At 37.8% G+C, this 22,720-nt stretch overlaps 1 pseudogene; it reads right to left on the bottom strand.

Moving 5' to 3' along the window:
* Window positions 1-5,151: 5,151 nt before the first annotated feature.
* LOC117410719 (prolyl endopeptidase-like) lies at window positions 5,152-21,534 on the bottom strand (annotated as a pseudogene).
* Window positions 21,535-22,720: the final 1,186 nt, after the last annotated feature.

The raw sequence follows: 22,720 nt of genomic DNA, 5'->3' as shown, positions 1-22,720 counted from the left end.
TTACAGTCTGCAAAAGCTTGTGCCAATTCCACAGTCAATTCGTCTGGCTCTAATTTATGTTGTCTTCAAAAAATACAATATCAAAGTGCAATCAGGCAGGGAAAATATCATTAACAGTTCCAGTATTTTGGCGGGGAGGGGGAGGGCGGGGTTCAGTCTTAAGATCTGAGAGGCATGACAAAAATTAGTTTATTTTAAAATCATTGCTGACAATTCGCTTAGAGAAGCTGACAAGTGGTGGTTTATAAATCTGCAAATTGTATTAATCAAATTCATGGGCATCATCAGCTGCCGACACCTTAAATGGCACTTCACTAAAACGATGTAATCTATTTATTCAAGCTGAAGATTCATCATTCCCTTAAATGTTACATTTGTATTTAAATATATTCAGCTACAAGTCCTTCAGACCTCTGCCTCAAGGTGATACCAATATTCAAAGGGAACTGATTCTCCCATACTAAATTGCATCAAATAGGTAAAACCATAATATCGAAGTGCAATCAGAGCTTTTAAGAATATGTACAAATGTGTCATTCAAACAGACTCTTGGATGGACAGACATAAAGCCTATTATTTGTCCCCATATTGTGATACTACCAATAACCTTTACTAAAGAATGTCTGTAGCAAACTTCATCACAAGTGGATTTTTTTTCATATTTGTAAAAATATAAGCATGACAGACGGTCATTCAGCCTCTTTATACGTCCAAGTTATGACATAATAATAGCTTGTGCTAAAGAATGCCCTAAGCAAGATTCCTTACATCTGCCAATTAACTAAATAAAAACCCCTCTAATACCGCCATTCATCACATGTGAACAGTTGACTTGTATATATACTCCCCAGTTATGTTCTTATACTCCCCAGTAATGTTGTTGAAGCTGACACCCTGGGATCCTTCAAGAAGCTGCTTGATGAGACTCTGGGATCAATAAGCTACTAATAACCAAACGAGCAAGATGGGCTGAATGGCCTCCTCTCGTTTGTAAACTTTCTTATGTTCTTCTTATGTTCTTAATATCACAGCAGTGTGCCGTCAAACAAAGAATAAGCTCAGGGATGTACAGTAACTATGGCAGATTAAGAACACCACACAATAGAACAGAGTAAGAACACCACACAATAGAACAGTAAGAACACCACACAATAGAACAGATTAAGAACACCACACAATAGAACAGTAAGAACACCACACAACAGAACAGAGTAAGAACACCACACAATAGAACAAGCTCAGAGATGTACAGTAACCATGGCAGAGTAACAGCACAATAGGTTCCACTCTTGTTTTCACTGAGAAGAGGGCTAGATTTGATCTTGTGGTTCAAATGGTTCTGAAGCAGGCAATGCCAAGAGACTAGCCATAGCTAATATACTTTCTAATTTATTCATTCCAGTAGGCATCTTTATTTTGTTGTTTTAAATTACAAATTTTATAACATACTATTATGTGTAGAATACAAATAAAATAAAAATGGCTTTCAAATCACTCCTACACTAGTATAGCACAACTGCCTCATAAATTCAAATCGATTCCTAAAATCAAAAGCTTATCAAAACAAATCAAGGAACACAACAACAGACACTGCACCTATTATTCTTATTTTCTTTATGCCATCTGCATTAAACACAAAGTCACTGTCATTTACAATCAGAATATAGATCACTATGTGGTGCTTATCTTCCAAACAGGAACAATCAAGCTGCTTTATCTGTGTACTGGCTTATGGGAGAAAAGAAAATGAAAAACAAAAACCGCAATAGCTTTGTAACACAACAAGGAATGAGGAAAGAGTGGCTGTCAGCTATATACCACTTTTAATAAAAAAAAAGGTCAAGGAGATTACCATCTGACCTTTTCATTCATTCTGTTTAAGACCTTTATCCCTTAAGAACAGCTTTTTATAAGCCAAACCAGGCACAAAGAAATGACAACATCTATGTCCCTTTTTGACAAAGGTCATAGTGCACTTCTGAATTTGAAAGCCCATCTTCAAAGCCATCATATATTCTAAGCAGTGCACCTACCCACAACTGCATGGAGGTACAAACATAGATGCTCCTGATATATGAACATCAAAAGACTGCTTTATCTAAACTACCTGAAATAGTAGTCTATTTACACTTCAAACAAAATACAGATGCACTTCACTTATAATGGGTCCTGTTAGAATGGAGTTCCGTTTACGTATTGAGGAGGCATGTCCCTGCCAAACAACATGGGTTGTACCATATATACCATTTTCAAACAGAGGGGCAACAAGGTTATTAGGGGGGCGCCAAGACTTGACTGGAAAATACTTTTTTTCGGACTTCCTGGCGATTGTAAAAGCTCCGTGGTAAATGGCAGATTCGGTGGCCCTCCAGGATGATTGACTCAAACTACCCAGGGATTACATTTAATCTGACCAATCCCCGTCCACAGAGCTTGTGTCGTTTCAGACCTATCGACTCTATCAGCGACTCTATCGCCCAGCCCTCCTTCATTTGAAAGTGCAGCGGGTGGCGGGTTTTAATATCAAGTGATGGTACATTTTGTTCACAAATAAAATATATACATAAAAAACTAGATTTAGATACACCTGCAGTTTATACTGCATAATAATAGTAACATTAGTATAATTTATGCAGTTTGGCTGTGAAACAGTGAAATGGGCTTTTAAATCCTCCACATCCTTACTTTCTAATTTAAATGTGTATTGAAGAACGTGAATAAGTGACTATGTATGGATGTTAGTACAATTAATACCAATAGTGATTATAATAAAGAGTGTCCATCTTTAAAAAATATATTATAACTTTATTGAAGATTAGTAGCTTATTTAAATGTTGCACCCTTGCTGCTGTCCCAGCTGCACTGTATCCTGATAGAACCTACAGCACACTCAACGCTACAATATTGTAACGACACGGCGATTTCCATCATTGCAGGACTTATTGACTGTCCTGTTTGTCGTTTATGTTTCTGTATTACATAATGTTCTGCTGTGTCACGCCACTAGCTAGCAGCAGGAGGGTTGGTTGCCAGTCTGTCCGGGTTCACCAATCCTGGACATGCATTTGTACTCCTAGAATGCTGGCAGGAGATTGGGGTCCGAATGATATGCCCAGGATTGGTGAAGGCGGATGGAGGGCGCGGTTTAATATGAAGAGATAAATAAGAGTGCAAAAGAGTGCAGTTTTCCTGTTCCACATGCATGTCTTTTGTGTTTAATACGTACTGTTTAATACACACAGTGCCATTTAATACGTACAGTACTGTTTAATACGTACAGTTTAATATGTACAGTACCGTTTAATATGGACAGTTTAATACATTCAGTACCATTTAATACGTACAATTTTCCTGTTCCACAGGCATGTCTTTTGTGTTTAATACATACAGTTTAATACATACAGTACTGTTTTATTAGGTACAGTTTTCCTGTTCCACAAATAAGGTCCACCAGCAATAAAGTGAGTACAATAAATAATAATAAAATAATAACAATAATAATAATAATAATAATAATAATAATAATAATAATAATAATAATAATACAGAATGCAAACATATCAGCATTTTCAACTTTATGAAAGGACAAAATAAACAAAAACATTAAAAAACAAATGCATTTTTGTACCCCAGGAAAAGAAGTTCTGAAAGTTACTGTGTATTTTGCTTTGCTAACAACCAAGCAACCTAGCCAACCTAGCCAACGTGATCTTTTCTGTTTCATTCACTGCTGCTGTTTTTATCGCTTCCTGCTGAGTAAATCGGCTGCTGTTTCAAGCTGGCAATTTTAACAGCCCAGCCCAGGTATATATGTGTGTGTGTATATATATATATATATATAAGAAAAAGATATTTCAGGTACTTAAAAAGGTAGAATAATTGATTACAAATCAATTATCAGGACGTTTCGGACTACAAGTCCTTCATCGGCCGAATACAAAAAAACAGTGCTGATAACACTGTGTAACAAATCTTTTTTTTTTTTGTTCCTGGGTAGTAAGTGTTATTTCCTAATTGCTTATGCCTCAAAAGTATAGAAAATGGCTATTATTCCCCACAAACTTTGCTTTTGTGACCAGGACAGTGATATTTTGAAATTTACCTTTTTCCAATGAGAAAACGGGCGAATTTGTGTCTTTTCGTTCACATAAAGTCAGAAAAAAACAACATATGAATCCAAATTAACATGTATTTATACTAAAGTAATACAGAAATGACTACAAAAGATTTAGAAGTGAGTAGTTTTTCGAGATTTACGATTATACTGTAAATCACTTTCACGAATCAGCCCCCAAATGTAGTCTCCCATCATGTTCTCGTTATACTGTCCTTCACTGACAGCTCATCCAGGAGCCTCAAAGCCGTGCTGCTCCATAATGGTAACAAGTACCCGTCTCTTCCCCTGGCTCACTCGGTGCACCTCAAAGAGGATTACAACAACATCAAGACCTTGCTGGATGCCTTGAAGTATGATGAGTACGGCTGGGACCCCCGGAAGGTGCTGATGCCACCACTGCACATCAAATTGGGCCTTATGAAACAATTTGTCAGAGCTCTAGATAAGGAGTCGGCAGCCTTCAAGTACCTTCAAGACTTCTTCCCTAAGCTGTCTGAGGCAAAGGTCAAAGCCGATGTCTTCGTCGGACCACAGATAAAGAAGATCCTGGAGTGCAATGAATTCCCCAAGAAGCTCACTAGTAAGGAGAAAGCGGCTTGGAACAGCTTTGTCGCAGTGGTTCGGGGCTTCCTGGGCAATCACAAGGCCGAAAACTATGTGGAGCTGGTTGAGACTCTGGTGAAGAACTACGGCACAATGGGCTGTAGGATGTCCCTCAAAGTCCATATCCTTGATGCTCATCTTGATAAATTCAAGGAGAACATGGGAGCGTACTCGGAGGAGCAAGGCGAGCGCTTCCACCAGGATATACTGGACTTTGAACGCCGCTACCAAGGACAGTATAACAAGAACATGATGGGAGACTACATTTGGGGGCTGATTCGTGAAAGTGATTTACAGTATAATCATAAATCTTGAAAAACTACTCACTTCTAAATCTTTTGTAGTCATTTTTGTATTACTTTAGTATAAATACATGTTAATTTGGATTCATATGTTGTTTTTTTCTGACTTTATGTGAACGAAAAGACACAAATTCGCCAGTTTTCTCACTGGAAATAGGTAAATTTTAAAATATCACTGTCCTGGTCACAAAAGCAAAGTAGCCTTTTCTGAAATAGCTGAAATAGCCTTTTCTTTTTTTCTTATTGATCATTTTGGTACACAGCAGTTTTCCTTTTTCTCAAACTCCCCTTGCAAGGATAACAGCACTGAGTCTTTTTCTATAATGTTTAATGAGATTAGAGAACACATTTGGAGGGATCTTAGACCATTCCTCCATACAGAATCTTTCCAGATCCTTGATATCCTTCGGTCTGCGCTTATGGACTGCCCTCTTCAGGTTTTCAATGGGGTTCAAGTCCGGAGACTGAGATGGCCACTGCAAAATGTTGATTTTGTGGTCAAATAACCATTTCTTTGTGGATTTTGATGTGTGCTTGGGGTCATTGTTTTGCTGGAAGATCCACTTCTGGACAAGTTTCAGCCTCCTGGCAGAGGCAACCAGGTTTTTGGCTAAAATGTCCTGGTACTGGGTAGAGTTCATGATGCCACTGACCTTAACAAGGGCCACCGGACCAGTGGAAGCAAAACAGCCCCATAACATCAAAGATCCACCACCATATTTTACAGTAGGTATGAGGTTCTTTTCTGCACAAGCATCCTTCTTTTGATGCCAAACCCACTGTTGGTGTGCATGGCCAAATAGCTCTATTTTCGTCTCATCTGACCATAGCACCCGGTTCCAATCGAAGTGCCAATGCCGTTTAGCAAACTCCAAGTGTTTGTTGGTTGCTCTCAATAAAGGCTTTTTTCTGGCAACCGTTCCAATTAGCCTATTGGCATGGATTGGCGTCTAATTGTAGATTTGGAGACTTGGTGACCCCAAGATGCAACCAAGTTCTGTAATTCTCCAACTGCGGCCCTTGGATTTCCCTTTGCCTCCCGAACCATCTGCCTCACTGTGCGTGGGGGCAAGATACACTTGCGTCCTCTACCGTGCAAGTTTACCAATGTTCCAGTGGTTTTGAACTTCTTAATTATTGCCCTAATAGTGGTAAGTGGTATATTTCGTTTTTTGGCTATTGTTTTGTACCCATTGCCTGATTTATGAAGGTCAACAACCATTTGTCTCTTTTCATTTGTGAGTTCTTTGCATTTCCCCATGGTGATGGATGACAAATGGATTTCATATGTGTGTTACCTCATTTTTATACCCCAGTGAAACAGGAAGCCATGGAAGGCCACAATACAGTTCCTTAAGACTGAGATGAACTTAAAGAAGTAGAATGTTAATGCAGATTTAATTTGGTTTGATTTTATTTATAAGAATCTTTAGGGGTGCCAATAATTCTGACACCTATCTTTTTGATAACATTTTTTATTACTTGTTTATTACTCTGAGCAATTGTATTATAATAAAATAATATGGTTTTCCTATATATATATACACCTTTTGAAAAGAATATGGTTTTCCTATATATATATATATATATATACACCTTTTGAACCTCTGGTTTCACAGACCTCTAGTACCACTACCTTACCCAAGCTAACATCAAGTAGTCCAGGATAAGTCTAATCAGGGTCTTTGAAACCAGTTCTAAGTGTTACATCTACTGTACTGTCTGACAAGCATATTGTTGACCATGGTTACAATACCAACAGCAGGACCAGATTGTGGGGTCTATGCAATTGATCTCAATAGCAGCAGATCAAAACACCAAAGGAAGTCACTTCCTAGTATATATCCCGATCGCCAGGGAGAAGTGAAAAGGGGAGGGAGGCAGCATATAGAACCAGCAGTTCAAATGAAAGATATTTGATCCTAATCAATCCTGGCCTGATGATTAACATGAGTAAATCTATATTAATAAGATTTAACGAATTGGCCCACAGTTTAGTCAGGTCAAGATACTGTATGTTTAACAAGATGAAGTATACATACTGAATCCTAGAAAAAAAATAATTCTGAAAAATGGAAAGGCTGCATGCAGCAAGAGAATGAGAAATGGTGTTCATATTAAGCCGTTAATGCATCATAACTTATTGTCAGCTACACAGCCCTTTATGACCTGTTGTTGTACAGCTAGAATCTGCTACCATCTGCCATTTTCATTGGTCTGTGGAAATGTTTCCTTCCCCACAACATCAGCACAAAGTGGCCAACAGACTGATAATTGCCCTGCATATGCATTCCAGAGTAAAATGCAGACAGAAGCAATTTTAATTGACGACTCACGCTTCAAACATAAAAACATGTTTTTTGGGCAACATGGGGTCTATTCATAAAAGATAACGTCTGTCGAAATGAGAAAACAGGAGTACATGATCGGGTTTCGTCCATAGCCGCCTTTAACGGCAGTTGCTATTCATAAGAGATAATTCAGATGCGTTGTTAAGCCTCAACGATTTTCGTCTATGAAGGCATGTTTTTAACGAATTGAGAGAAAGGTTAATGATTACCTCATTAGCATTGAGTTTTCATCGGTCCTGAGCGTTTCAGTTACTTTCCAAAATGCTTGAGCGTTGTTTTTTTGTTTGTTTGTTTTTGTTTGTTTGTCAAAATATGTATAGTAGTAACTCGCCAGTACTTGCACACTTAAGTTTTTTTTAACTTGCACACCTTCTTTCCTTTGCTGTCTTCCACGTGCACATTCTTCTGGGGTTTTTGTGTGCAGGCATTTTTGTACATTTCGCTACAATTGTGTTTCAAAGCCTCCATATCTTGACTGTAATATAGCTTTAAAACCCACTAAAAAGCCTCCATTCCTGATTGTAATCTCGTTTTAAATCTTGCAAGTGGAGTTTCCAATAGAAATGTAGGAATGTGCTGTCACTCAGTAGTTGGGGCGCGTTTAAAGTATTCAGAACAAATCAATGACAGATACAAGTCAGGAGAGTGGGACATTGCCCAGCAGCACTGGGAAATGTATTTATTATTATTTTTAATGGGAAAAGGGTAAAGTCAACGTTAATTGATTAACCATTTCCGGTGGTGTTTTCTGGTGTTTCCGGTGTTTATTGGCTATCCACCGGTTTCATTTTTTTTGTATCAGCTGTGTTTTATCAGTTAAAACCAAAAATTAGAAGCCTTAGACATATTTTATTACTACACTTGCTCTGTTAATCAGTTTGACATACCCGTGATTAACACTGCCTGTTTTGAATAAATAAATAAATAGATAAATAAATAAAATCTGTAGCTTTATATGAAGGAAAATGTTTAATATAAATATATACTTACACAAGAACATTCTCTGGCATAATCATTTTATTATCAATGTTGAGCTTAAAACATAATTTTCTATATATATTTGGTTTAAAGAAAATGTTGGGAAGTCATGGTGCCCACTTAGCTGGCGGAGAATCATAGACCCCACTTGGTAGCATAGACGTGTATGTGTGTGCGTGCAATTTAGAGAGGCCAATCCACCTAGCCAGCATGTCTCTGGACTGTGGGAGGAGACCCACGCGAACATGCAAACTCCACACAGACAGACCCCTGAGGCTGGAATCGAACCCAGGACCCTGGAGCTATGAGGCAGCAGCGCTAACCACCGCACCACCATACCGCCCCACGATGATTTGTGTTTGTTTGAATTAAAATGTCATCAACATAATAGGCGCTCTGTACTTCATTTTTGTTTTATGAATGAGTATGAAATCGCCTTGGTGCCCTTGGCTTGGATTTATGTTTTGCCCCCTAGAACTGCCTTGGTGCCCCTGAATCTTCACGCCCAATGAAGGCAACATGACCTTAACTTCATGCCCTGAGAACCTATATTTTGATAAGTTTCTTTCACACCCCAGGCGACATGACAGGCATCCTTTGTAAAGTCACAGAAAAGTCACTCCGTTGCATCTGGTGCAGCAACATGGTCCTGCTTCTTATATAACGTTTGTCAAGAACATTCTTTGGAGATGGTACAAGCCTAACTGATGGAAAGCTAGGAGCCAAGTATTTTAGTATATTAAAAAAAAACTGTTTTTCCAAATATTAGCCTTTAAATGGGACACTTTACATAACCTACATTTGCTGTATTTAATATTCTATTTTGTGTGTTTAAGAAATAATCATTAGGGGCATACAACTTGAAATGTATGCCCCTTATAGAAAATCCATTGCTGAGGGCATATCAATTGCAGCTACACATCCCTAGTGTCATTCAGACCCATAAGGACAAGTTTTGCTGTAATAGTTCATTTAAGCAGAAATAACAATAGAGACCAATAGCACACACTATATAAACCAGTAAGAATGTAAATATTATGAACATTTGGATGAATGGTCCAGTGGTTAAAGAAATGGGCTTGTAACCAGGAGGTCCTCAGCCACTGACTCATTGTGTGACCCTGAGCAAGTCACTTAACCTCCGTGTGCTCCGTCTTTCGGGTGAGACGTAGTTGTAAGTGACTCGGCAGCTGATGCATAGTTCACACACCCTAGTCTCTGTAAGTCGTCTTGGATAAAGGCATCTGCTAAATAAACAAATAATAATATCCCTTTAAGATAAGAAAGGTAGGAACCAAAATTATGATAAATCTGTCTGCAGTGATGGATTTGGACAGCTCCATTCCTTTAGTGCACTTTAAAATGTAGCAATTTAAGTAAGGCTATAAATGCTTTAATAGCAAAGTGTTTCATGAGGATCTTGTTTATTGCATCCTGATACACCCACTGCATGTGAAAATCTTTGTAAAATTAGCAATAAAAATGAAAGTAAAATCTAAATATATTAGGTATATGTGTGTCTAACTTTTTCACTGAAAATGTTTTTGACAATTCTCAAAAGCAACCCCTCTAGTATCATGGTTACCAAATAATTTGGCTTCACACTACTGTGATAAGCCACATAACAATACATTTGTTTGGACTATCGGAGTATCCCATTGCAACAGGTGAACAAATCAAACACTACACTAATGCATTTGCGAATTTGATATGAATATTAATACAGTGGGTTGTTGGGGAGTATGGGGCAAATAACACTGGCTTCAGGAAAGATAGCAGCAGACTTTAAAGCCATTTATTATCCAATATTATTATTATTACTTGATATCATTATTATTGGTAGTAGTAGCCGTAGTAGTAAATGATAAATGCCAAAACCAGTATAAAAAGACCAAGACCTTCAAACTATCACAGTGCATAAGCACAGTTAGCACATTTTAGTTTAAAGAAGTGCAGGTCCCCAGTTCTAGTTCTCTTAGAAAACGTACCCTTTATCCCCTCTGGCACCTTCTGCAGATCATTAGATCATTCTGGATTAGATTCTTCATAAACATACAGAATTGTAGTGTGGATAAATAAAATAACAAACTGTTGATAAAAACGTGCAAAATTAAAACATACTTTTTAAGGATGAATGAAGGGGTTAAGCTAAGAGGCTTTATCAGTGAAGTAAACAGGAAGAGCATTCTTAGACTTTCCCTCACTTAATTGGAAATCCTTTTTTAATTAACACCTATCGCAAATGATTTCAGTCATTATTGGCTGAGGATGCAACTTGGCTAAATTCATCACAATAATCATGCACTGCTTGATCCCAGCTGTCACTTACAATCTTCTGTGCAATTTCATGGCAGTTTAGCCACTGAGAACAAAAATCAGTCAAGCATGCAGGATGCAGCACCAAGTTAGAGGGATGTCTTAGTGTCTTCAATGGCTATGTTACCAGTCATAGAAAACACAGCTCAGGTTTTTATATCAAAAGATTGAAAGATGATTAGTTCAGAGCACACACTGTTGACTTTTTCAAACCATAAATAAGAATTTTCTCGCTCTATTTTACCATTATTATTTACTTCACATATATCATTGATGGATAAAAGACTCCTGCTGCACAGGCGTATGACACACCAGGTTTTGAAAAATGCAGTGTTTAGGTAAGGTGTGTCTTAACGATAAAGTACTATTTTTAGCTTTGAATTTCTGATGAATAAATTTCTGAAATTTCCCAAAGATTTTGAGATTTTGTCAAAATCTGAAAAATGTGGTGGTGGAACTAAAATGTAATAAGTGGCCTTGGAGGCAAGAGACATGTGTTGCCCTTTAACCCCACTCAGAGCCCTTGTTTACAAAAAAAGCTCAGCAATATCAATCAGCCAAATGTCCCATAAGTGCAGTGGAACCCCAACCTTCATCCATGTACCAATGCAGAATGACTGCATTTGAAATTAGTACTTCATTTTACAATAAAAAAAGGATTTCACCTATGGTGACTGCCAAAACTGATTTGTCTCTGCACTGCACAAAGAGTTAAAAGTGGAGGCACCGAAAGTGTTCACACTTACCTCCGCTCCACCCATCCACTTTGGATTGTCTGGAAACTCAGGACAGAGAATATCCTGACTGGGGAGTACCGAGTACATGATAATACAGCTTCTGGTCCAGGTTGGTGGAGGTTTCAGTGCCTAGCATAAGAGGTAAAATACTACTGTACTGCAGTTATTACATTTTCACATTATTAAAAAAAGGAGTGATAACCAGGGCTTTAAATTCCATTGGCCTACCTATTAGCATATAAGTAACTTTTAGTTGGAGGTACTTTAATAACAATGAAAACATACTATAGACACACTTACACACATGGCTGTAAAACTGGTTACGCACAACTGCTAGTATTCCTGCCCCATGCTATTACTATGCCTATGTCAGCTTACCATCACTCTTGCCATCTTGTGTTGGGTAGCAGTTGTAAAACAGTCCCTTCCCATCGTGTGTCCAGTACAGCTGAATTTAACTCGCGCCAAGGTGTCCTTCAGCTCCACAGCACCATCCACCTGAAGAAACTTAATTTCTGCCCAGTCAGAACCACTAGCACTGACACCAAATGCAAAATATTCCCAATCGTCTGTAAACGCATAGCCTGAAATACAAGAATTCTTAATTAAACCTTTTAATTTGAAAATGTTACAGCATAAATACAATATGTCATTTACATTAATATATCTGTGGACAAATACATTTGATACTGTATAAAACCAATACTAGATTCTAAATCAAAGTGTGATCAAAATGCCCAATACCAGTACGTGGCATGTAAAATATACATTACCCAAGTACTCTGGAGACTAATGGTGCACCTTATGGTTTTTGAATACATACAGAGTGACTGCAAATCAGTAGGGAAGGAGATTTTGAGAAAACAAAATCCTTAAAACTTTTTATTTGATTTGATTTTTATTTGATTTTATTTTTTGAGCATAGAAGTTTTGTCTTTCTTCAGAACTTTACTAGATTACTGTGACAGAAATACAATGATTATTGGTTGTAAATCTCCCTCCCGACTTGTGAGGGCGCTAAGCAGCGAGAACAGAGTTCCTTGGACAGGCTGGTCTGACAGTTCTTTCCCAGGGTTCAAGGGAAGTCGGCCAGCCTGGAAGGGGGCGAGACTCTGTTGCAATAACGCATTGACTCGGAAGGGAAACAACGTGGCAGCTGCAGACTGGAGAGGCGTTTGCACTCGTTTACCAAGGGGTCATGTGTGATAGCATAAAAGGGGACAGAGAATCGTAATCTGTTTCTTCGCTTTGGTTTAATGTGAGTAGAACCAAGAAGGACAGTAAATGTAACCACAGAAAGTAAAACCGTGAGTGTTGTGTTTTGGTAGTTACAATTATCTCTGTCTGCTTCTTTCACGCACTGCATCACTCCTGCACCTGCTCCCACTCAGTCACTTTGTCACAATTAGTAATACATTTCACGACAGGAACCCTGTTTTATACAACACAGCAGTCTCTGAAGCATGGGAAACTTTGACTACTTGGCTAAAAGCATCTGAAATTTCAATATAGACAGATTGTCACTAAGGGCCTTTGTCCTGTTTATTATGAGCACAGATCCCTGGCAGCGTACATGTGCTGCACTGGTATTATGACGGAATGTAGACTCCAAATAGTATCTCACATGCACGGAACAGGAGTGACTGATTTGGTTGACTTTTAGTTCCCCTTTGGCTGACAAGGAGAAAATGGTTGGTTGAGGAAAACAAATGGCAAAACAAAACCATACCCTTGGAAAACGTTTATTAGGCCCCCACTCACAATATCGTATTTAACACCTTTATTATTTTTGTTTTGCTAACTGTTGTTAATCACTGTATTTAATGATCAACTGAGTAGTAAATTACAATTACAAATATATTGAATTCATCATGTTACAAGTTATTCTCTACTAATTAAAAAAAAAAAAACATCAACAGCAATTACAGTAGTAAATGTGTAGTCAGTTTCAATAAAAGCTACACATGAAAAAGACTAAAGACTAAAACTAACACAACCTCCCCCCCCCCCACGCTCATGTTAATGTTGCGATCTTCATTTCTACTGTAAATTACACCTATTTAAATGGACAAAGGGATTACATAGGATATAACAATGTTGGTCCCCACAGTGGACTTTCTTTTACAAACTTTAAGCTCCACAGCCAACACTAGACACATTATAAAAACATGCATACACACAACACTAGCGAGCTGGTTCCTAGATTAAGCAGCAATCAAATCTAACTGACTGATTAAAACAGGATATTACTGGTACTCCATAAATCATGATAGGAAAAGCACATTTCAGAAAGCCACTGATTATCATGCTGATGCACAGCACTGGTTAGTTTTCAGAGCAGAGCTACTCAGAAACTAAAATGCAATGCCTCACTTCCGTGCTTCACATCTGCTCTGAAGGCTCTCTAGGGCCCTTACACAAAGAGCAGACCGTGTTTTCAGCATTTGCTTGTCAACAGCAGGTAAGAAAGCAGTAACAGCACAGAGCAAAAAAAAAAAAAAAAAAACACTCAACAAAAAAGTAAAAACCACTGATTTATTTGGCTACTTTTCAGATGAATTAAAAAAAATGTGCATTAACCTTTGTAGTTTGTTTAATGCAATACCTTTTTAGTTTCTCCATGATTACTGTTTTAGACATGATAACAGTAGTCCTTTTTTTTTATTTAGTTCTATATGACAGACGGCCCAATTCACAGCTTTAACTCTGGACTTAAAGAAGGTTTTTGTGAAAAACTAGTTTGATAGTTGTGAAATTGCTCAAGGCTGGTTTGGGCTCCACTGCCTAGGAATTTTCATATATATTATTTTTTTGTGTTTTTTTTTTTTTTTGGGAGTGTCAGTCAGTGACAGCAAAAGGGTTATCTGATTTGTTATATTGTTTAATATGTATTAATGTTTGAATGTCGGATGAACGCTTAGGGTTCATCCTAAGGAGGGAGGTGTATGTGGCAGGGCAGTTGCCCTGCACAGGTGGGAATTAGTGTTGGTATAATTTGTATGTGGAAATTGATTTATTGTGGAGTTGCTTTGTGTGATTAAATTATTGTTTACAGACAGGTGCTTGATTGAGACTTGCTGCCTGCTAGGCTTGGTTGAGGGGAAGGGCAGCAAGTGATTGGCTGTGCTGGTCCTCAATCAGCAGGTGGGCGGGTCTTGACAGAGTGTCCGTCAGTTTAAAAACAACCGGTGGAGATCGCTCTGGGCGACTGCAACGCCATGCTACAGAGGGTAGATGTGTATACTCAGGAGGAGAGCGTCCGTTCTGCAGGAACGACAGCTACGCAACCCTGAAACTACAACACGGTACTTGTGAAGGCAATGCCCAGCCAAGGCCACAAGAAGCAGCAGGAGTCGTCTTAAGAATAGCGGCTCCTAAGTAGGTTAGTTTAGGGGTAATATATAGCGAGGGTTACGTAGTGTAGCCGGTTCCTGGAGCGGGACGCCTCGTTTATAAGGCTAGCGCTCGCCCTGTGTGGCACCTTTTATTTGTAGTTTTTGTACTTTGTTTTATTTTGCCTTTTGTACAACTTGCTGTATCGGGCCTTACCATCGCTGGTAATGTCACATGACCCCTTTGTTTATTTACTTTGTGCTGGCGTTTCAACTCCACCTCCCATGTCTCTCTGTATTGCTTAAGCAGCGGTTACCCACACACGTGACATATCAGGGTCCATAGATGGAAATAAGACTCACTACGAGTTACACACCTGAGCTTGTTACCTATACACTGACTAATCAAGCTCGTAATAAAACCTGGAGTTGGTGAAACTGCTATGTAATAGAAGTCTTATTTCCATCCCTGAGGTCCATTCAACTGATCAGTCAGTGTCATATCTAAATACCATTGCGGTTTAGAGTATTAATACAGGGCCCTTGGCGAATCAAGGTTGTTAATATCAAACATCCAACCGTGCAGGTTGAGTTGCTTTAGTGTTAGTAAAAATATGCAAAATCAGGTAGGGTCATATTTTAAAGATTGAAATAACAGCAGTATTTAGACCTACCACTGAATTGATAAACTGGATGAAGCCCATTGTGTTGAAAATCATCAATGTTTGTATGCAATGTCATTATTTAATTAAGGGTGGAGGCATCTAAAATGGGGTAAAATGCATTAAGAAAGCCTATTGGTAAGTGAAATGCTTCTGTGTATGTCTTTAATGAATGATTACCAAGCTTTTACACTATACAGCATGGCTATTTTATTGCTTTATTGTATTCATTATCTTGTAATGTCACATAAAGCACAATTAGAAATACAAGCTGTTATTACCAGTATATAAATAGAGAACACTGCCCTCTTCTGGCAAACACAATACCAACTCTGAAGGGCCTGGTTTTCAAAGCTTGGTAAATTATGCTCGGTGCATCTCAATTAATAAAGCTCAATGAATCAAATTGCATTTTTGCACAGTTATGTAGGCAACATAAGTTAAGCAATACTGGACATTTCATTTCTGTTGAAACACAGAAACAAAATCAAGTCAAGAGTCTGGTTAATTTCACAACTCTAGTCAAAGTGTTCTGATTGGAAACAGATTTAGGAGAGCACCACCTAAAATACCTTTGGCAAAACCATCTTTCATAATTTACTCATGCCCACCTGCTCCCCTAATGTTTGAAATTGCTTCACAAACCCCTAAATCTTACAAGAGATCTACCCCTGAATCTGACATGAGATCTCCTCCTTTTACTGTCTCTCCTAATCTACCAATGATGAGAGATAGTATCAGAAATATTTTGTTAAATGATAAGTCTTAAAATTGTGTAACCTCACCAAAAACAACATGGCCTATTTAAAACATTGGATCAGTGAACAAACATGTCTATGCCTTGCACACTATGTCTGTAATTGTCATACAATGCGATGCATTGTAGGTGGAATCCAAATCATTATCAGAGGTTGCGCTAGCTTTTTTGTTCAAGCGTTCCTGAAACGCACATGCCCCAAATTTTGCATCCCATCTATCAAATATAGATTTTAACACAAAGACTAATAAACTCCAGGGATGTGCATTTTGGTACATTTTTATGAACGTTTAAACTCTATGACATATAGATGGGAATTCTAAGCACTGTTTGTTGCCTTCATCTACATGTGTTTTAATATTTTTCTGCATTCCAATAACAGCAACAACATCGCCGTGTCTTTTAAGCGAAGATTCTTGAAAAACTAAATTAAAAATAAAACCTGAAAACTTGAAGCCCTATTTGTGTGTGTGTTCGCATTTACTTTTTCCAAAATACTTGTTTTATTTCTTAGCAATATGGACCTCTGTTAATATGGGGCATAACACATGATTTTAAAATAATGTGTTAAAATAAAATAAAGTGCACAGTGGGATACTATCGAATTAATTTCCAATGTTCATTGCGCTGCTAGGAACTGTAACCAAACTATTCTAATAGCAGTGCGTGTCTACGCATTACGCCTAACTAAACATGAAACGGTACTTCAGTGTGGACGCTAAAGTTTGAGCTGGATTAATTAGAACGTTTTTGAGTACGGTTCTCGAGATTGGTTATGTAGTGTGGTCAGGGCCTAAAAGTAAATATTCTTAATATTGCTGGCAAAGCCAAATATGAGGCTTACTGCTGCCGCCTACTGAACTGGAGTGTACCTTAATCAATGCTGTTATATTGCAGAACAGTTTTTTTTTTTTTAAAACAAGGAAGTATTTTACGGTCATTGCTGCAGTGTAACAAATTACCACGAATATGCATGTCTGCGTCCCTTTCCATTCTGTGCGTCCAGTGAAATATTTTTCCATCCAATGGATTTATTTTGCATCTAGGACGCAAAATTTTGCGTTAATGCGACCTCTGCATTATCATTAAATCTGAGGTAGAGAGGTAGTATTTTTTGTTTGTTTGTTTGTTTGTTTAGCAAGGCACACATACATTATGCTCTGGTTCTGTAGTCCTGTGTTGTAGAAATTGAAGTATCTGGAAGGAAATTAAATCAGATCACTGAAATTGAAAATGCAACATCCATGTGTTAGGTAAGATTCGTAAGAAACCAAATTACGTAGATGTTACAGCTAGTGCCGCCTTAAGAAGTTTTACCTTAGAAATTTGATTGAGCGTTTCAAAGCTAAGGGTGAACATCTGGACAAACATGCTGCCACTTTTACTTCTAGTACGCTTCCCTTATTACACTGCAGTCGGGAGTCAGAGTAAAGACTCCGCTTTCTTTGTTCTGCCTTATAATTAGAATGGACCGTTAACTTATGAACTGTGACAGATTTTTTTTTTTTTTTTTTTTAACAAAACCAATGCATTCCCCTGTAGGCATAATGTAGAAGAATGACATAAAATCCATTGTGTTCTTAACCACCTACCTGTTACCTCTTTTAAATGGGCAACTGTACTTAGGATAGTCATAGAGCTATGTCATCCTTTCTTTAAACAGATCCCTGACCAGGGACCCTTCCAGAAAAGGAAGAGTGAGCTTGTTTTGAGCTTCCACAAAAGCCTGAAATTCATTAAATTCAAAGAAATGTAACAAGCAGACATTAGTAGTTAATGATGCTTTTAAAATATCCACTGTAGAAAGACATAACAAGAGAACCCAATACTCATTTTAAACCCACAAAAGCTCTCTCTGCCTCTTCTGTAAAGAGGGACTGTGGCAAGGATGATGTGTGTGGTGACGTCAGGCCAGGAAATGAAAGCACAACCACAATAGCAGACTGGTTTCCCAATTGGTTTGATAAGAATATACTCTTAGTTAGTCAACTTCTTAACCCTACAGGCCAACCTTTCAGTTATGCAGAGCTTTTATCCAAATTTACATTTCCTGTCACAGTTAAGGAATATGCTATTGTTTTTGATGCCATTCCCTGTGCTGTGAGAATGCTTTTACAGAGTGCAGCCAAAGGTGCTTCTTGCCCTTTGCCCTCTTTAGAACCAAATTATATATTTATAGGACGATTACCTTCTTCATAACAAAAAGAATAACAATAAGGAGATCAGGGCTCTTATTCAAAGTGACAATATCTCTGATCCCTCTGCTGTTGCATACTGGAATAGCATTTTTGTAGGTGTTAACTGGGAAGACTCCTGGACACTTTGTAATAAATACTTATTGACCAACAAGGTTAAGGAGATATCATATAGGATTATCCATAAATGTTACCCAGTTAAATACAACCTAAAAAAAAATAAAACCTGACATTGACCTTAACTGCTCCTTTTGCAATATTTACTCTGAAACTCATTTATTTCAGAGCTGTAGTTACTCAAATATTTTTTGGACTGACCTAACCAACTATATACATAAAAAGATAAATAATAAAATTAAATTAAATTTGGGATACATCTTATTCGTAATAATAAAATATGTGAACAGACCAAAATGAAATCTTTCTGGTAAATCTCTTGATCTTGTTGGTCAAATTCCATATCCATAAATATAAATTTACTCTCCAAAAACCTCATTTTTTCATGTTTTCAAAAGAAATGGAACAATATTTATTAGCAGATGCGTTTATCCAAGGCAACTTACAGAGACTAGGGTGTGTGAACTATGCAGCAGCTGCAGGGTCACTTACAACTACATCTCACCCAAAAGACAGAGCACAAGGAGGTTAAGTGACTTGCTCAGGGTCACACATATTAGTATAATAAAAATAATAATGTCCATATCGCGATATCGTGGGATAAAAAAAAAATTCACGTATGCTTACAGATTATTGCTAATATTCCTAAAAATACAAACGCAGTATAATGAAGTTCATTTTACATTAAGATACAACAAACCCCATGCATACCAAGCATTGTCAGTCTCGCAGGCAAACACCACACAAAGTATTATTTAACCATTTTATTCCATTGATTGGCGTTTTTCTTTTTCTAAGAACCCGATTAACAAATGTATTTTAAACATTGAATAGCTATAAATCAAGAAAAACAACAAATCCACAATCTGTGTACCCTCTCTCGTGTGCTCTACTCCCCTTTCTTCACCTGTTTCCTCTCACCAGCCAATCCCTTACCGGAAACTATATCCTGTTTTCAAAAAGTGCGCCGCGCATCAACTAATTAAGAAACAGGACTGCCTTTTTTAAAGGGATACACAGCTAAAAACAAACTTAACACAAACATAATACACAGGAAAATCGGCTTAAACATGTATATATCTTTTTTTCCTTCTAAATTTCAGAACGTGCTCGCAAGGTATTGAATGCTATTTGCATGCTGCATTAAGCACATTGGGAATATTTTGAGATATGCGCATGCGTCAGTGTGGTTCATTGCATTTTTTCCATGCGATTACTTACACTGTTATTAATGTAATTTTAAAATGTGGACTTTCGGTATTATAAATGAGATGTACTTTTAAAACATCAAAACACATCTCAAAATAATGCAACATTCAGCATGACACCGTACTTAATACTTTTAGATGTGTGGTGCATTTATATGCAGAGAAGATTAAATTACTTCCGGATTGGCTAGCCTGCGCAGTGATGTATAGAAATAATTTGGTTTTGAGGTGGTTGATGATGGCATGGAATAGTAAAACAATATAACAAGACCTTGTTTTTCTCCATGGATATTGTGAAACAAAGCACCACTAAGTTAACGTAAGTTATTGATTTTCTTATGTAAATATCTGTTAACGTATATATGTTTTATATTGCATTTGTGTTATTATATGTTTCTGTGTTTTGGAAGACTTTGATATTATCTACATCGGAATACGTGCACAATATGGATATACAATTTTCATATCGATGCCCACCCCTAGTATGAAGTCATACTGGTCACTGAAAACTCACCTCGGTTTTCTCAGTCTGGCTCCTCAAGCCAGCTGTATGGGGCTGTTATTTTATTTTGATGTTAGTCATCTTCCTGCAAAAAACAAGAACAGCTTTAAAAGGAGGCTGTGTGGTCCAGTGGTTAAAGAAACAGGCTTGTAACCAGGAGGTCCCCGGTTCAAATCCCACCTCAGCCACTGACTCATTGTGTGACCCTGAGCAAGTCACTTAACCTCCTTGTGCTCGGTCTTTTGGGTGAGACGTAGTTGTAAGTGACTCTGCAGCTCATGCATAGCTCACACACCCTAGTCTCTGTAAGTCGCCTTGGATAAAGGCGTCTGCTAAATAAACAAATAATAAAAAACAAATCGAGGAGATGTTTTATGTGCCGCCTCTCTATAAACAGCATCATGACAGCACTGATGCAATAAATTACATCACACAAGCATGAAGTCACACACCGTTTGGAGTAAATCAGTGTTCTACATTGTTACCTCTTTGGTATCATAAAATGTTAATGTAATCTTTTCTTTATTCATCATCGAATACACCTCGCAACACAGGGTGTGAATTTTGGAACATGCCTTTTTCTGCAAATGATATAATCTTTTTTGGTCCTTTACACTACGCTAAAGGTTGCCCTTCAAACTTGAGAGAGGAGCAGGAGAGGCAGAGGGCAACAATCAAATACCCTTCCTTGCTAGTAGCTGTAGTACTGGTAAATATGTGCAGTGTATATGGGATAAGCTAGAACAATATCACTACTGTCTATGATTTGCAGATATTATGACAATCTTTATAGAAACACATAACTATAGAGCAATTGGTGTTTACAAGTTATCTTAAATCCTGATGCCAGATACATGTCTGCAATCCATACCAATAGCTAATGGAATGTATGAAAACTGGGGGACGGGGAATCAATGTAACACAATAAGAACCTTCTCCTAGCATATGAAAGTAAGAGATGCTAAAGCAATTTTCAAAAATGGTTCTCCACACGAACTAGCCACTGTGTCTGGACACAGACTTTCACAGAATTTCAACACGACTAAATAACAATAACCACGAATATAGCAATCAGCTGTATTTGCATATCCCTCGAAAGCTGTACAAAGACGTCACATACAGTTATTTTTGATCATTTAAAATCTCAGATATAGAAGAATTGGGAGCAACCAGACATGGAGCTCCATTATTGAATATATCGTACTTACTACAGACTCGTCGCGAGTGGCTTCTGGATATTGGAAGGACATGTTTACAACCAGTTACAATTACCAGCTGTAGAACAGAATGCAACTGTTTCTACTGACTGTAAAATAACCCAGTGACAGTCTGATTGACTGGGACTGACTGTTCAGAAAAACCGGGGCCGAGGAAAGAAGGGAAGGGAAGAACGAGAAGATGACATTTGATATAGACCTGCGAGTAGAAAAATAACGGCTCCCCCTGGTGGTACAGGCGTAACCTGTACTTGCGCATGACTGTATGGAAGGCAATATTAAGTGAGGTAAAAATCGGTAAGAGTTGGTTTTTAATAGTAGTTTACAGGTGTAACGTCAATATTTGCTACTTTGTCAAAATGTCCTATCGGTAGCAAAATATGACATGTATAAGCGTCACATTTTGCTACTTTGTCAAAATCTGCTCACTGTAACAAAATTTAATTTGTAGCTATACATGTTATTTTTTGTTTTACAAAGGTGTACTTACTTAGTGTCAAGAAAACGCTACACTTCAATGTAAAATATATAGTAAACGATATAAAAAAAAACACCTAGCTCTAAAGAAAACTTTACGTTCGTTAAAACCAGCTGTCTGTATTTTATATACAATTATTACATGTGGAGTAAAATGTAACTTTACTGAACCAGACCAGCCCTTTTGCGCATTGGGAACAAGGTACATACTTATTAATTATTACTTCAAAACATTGTGACAGTAAGTAAGAGTGGACCTTATCAGGAGTTCATCAATAACCTGTTCAAACAAATAATCATTTTTTGATATAAAGTTGACAAATAATTTAATAAAAAATCTAAATTATTTGTATTCATTATACAATTACCAAACATTTTGCAGAGACAAGTAGTATTTGTCTTTTGTGTTTAATGAATAAAATAGATAATAATAATAAAAAAAAATGAAACAATAGGAAGGCTGCCTTCATAGACAGATGCTTCAACTCTTCAACTCTATGGAGTGTATGGGCTCAAACAGGACCTTCATGAGAGCCTCCAGTACAACATCAAAGCTCCGTTCGTGGAGAATGACCCTCCTGGGAGGGTGTAACTGCCGAGCACCTTTCAGAAAACGGGTTGCTAAGAAACGTACACCCGGAGATACCGAAACTATGTGGCATGGCACACAGAGGGAGCCACTAAATACACCTTCAATGTGGAAGGTGACCTACCAGCATCAAGCAGTTCTTGCAGAAACTGCAAGATAACCGGCATGGGGCAAAAAACTGGGTCATGACTTCTAGTCAGATACCAGTTCTGGAAATACTTCCACTTACAGGCATACAGCGACCTAGTGATCGACCTGCG

The sequence above is a fragment of the Acipenser ruthenus genome, chromosome 6 (genome assembly GCF_902713425.1).
Source record: "Acipenser ruthenus chromosome 6, fAciRut3.2 maternal haplotype, whole genome shotgun sequence".
Classification (NCBI taxonomy): domain Eukaryota; kingdom Metazoa; phylum Chordata; class Actinopteri; order Acipenseriformes; family Acipenseridae; genus Acipenser; species Acipenser ruthenus.
Note: the sequence above shows the minus strand (reverse complement) of the source record. Positions and strands in the feature narration are given on the sequence as shown.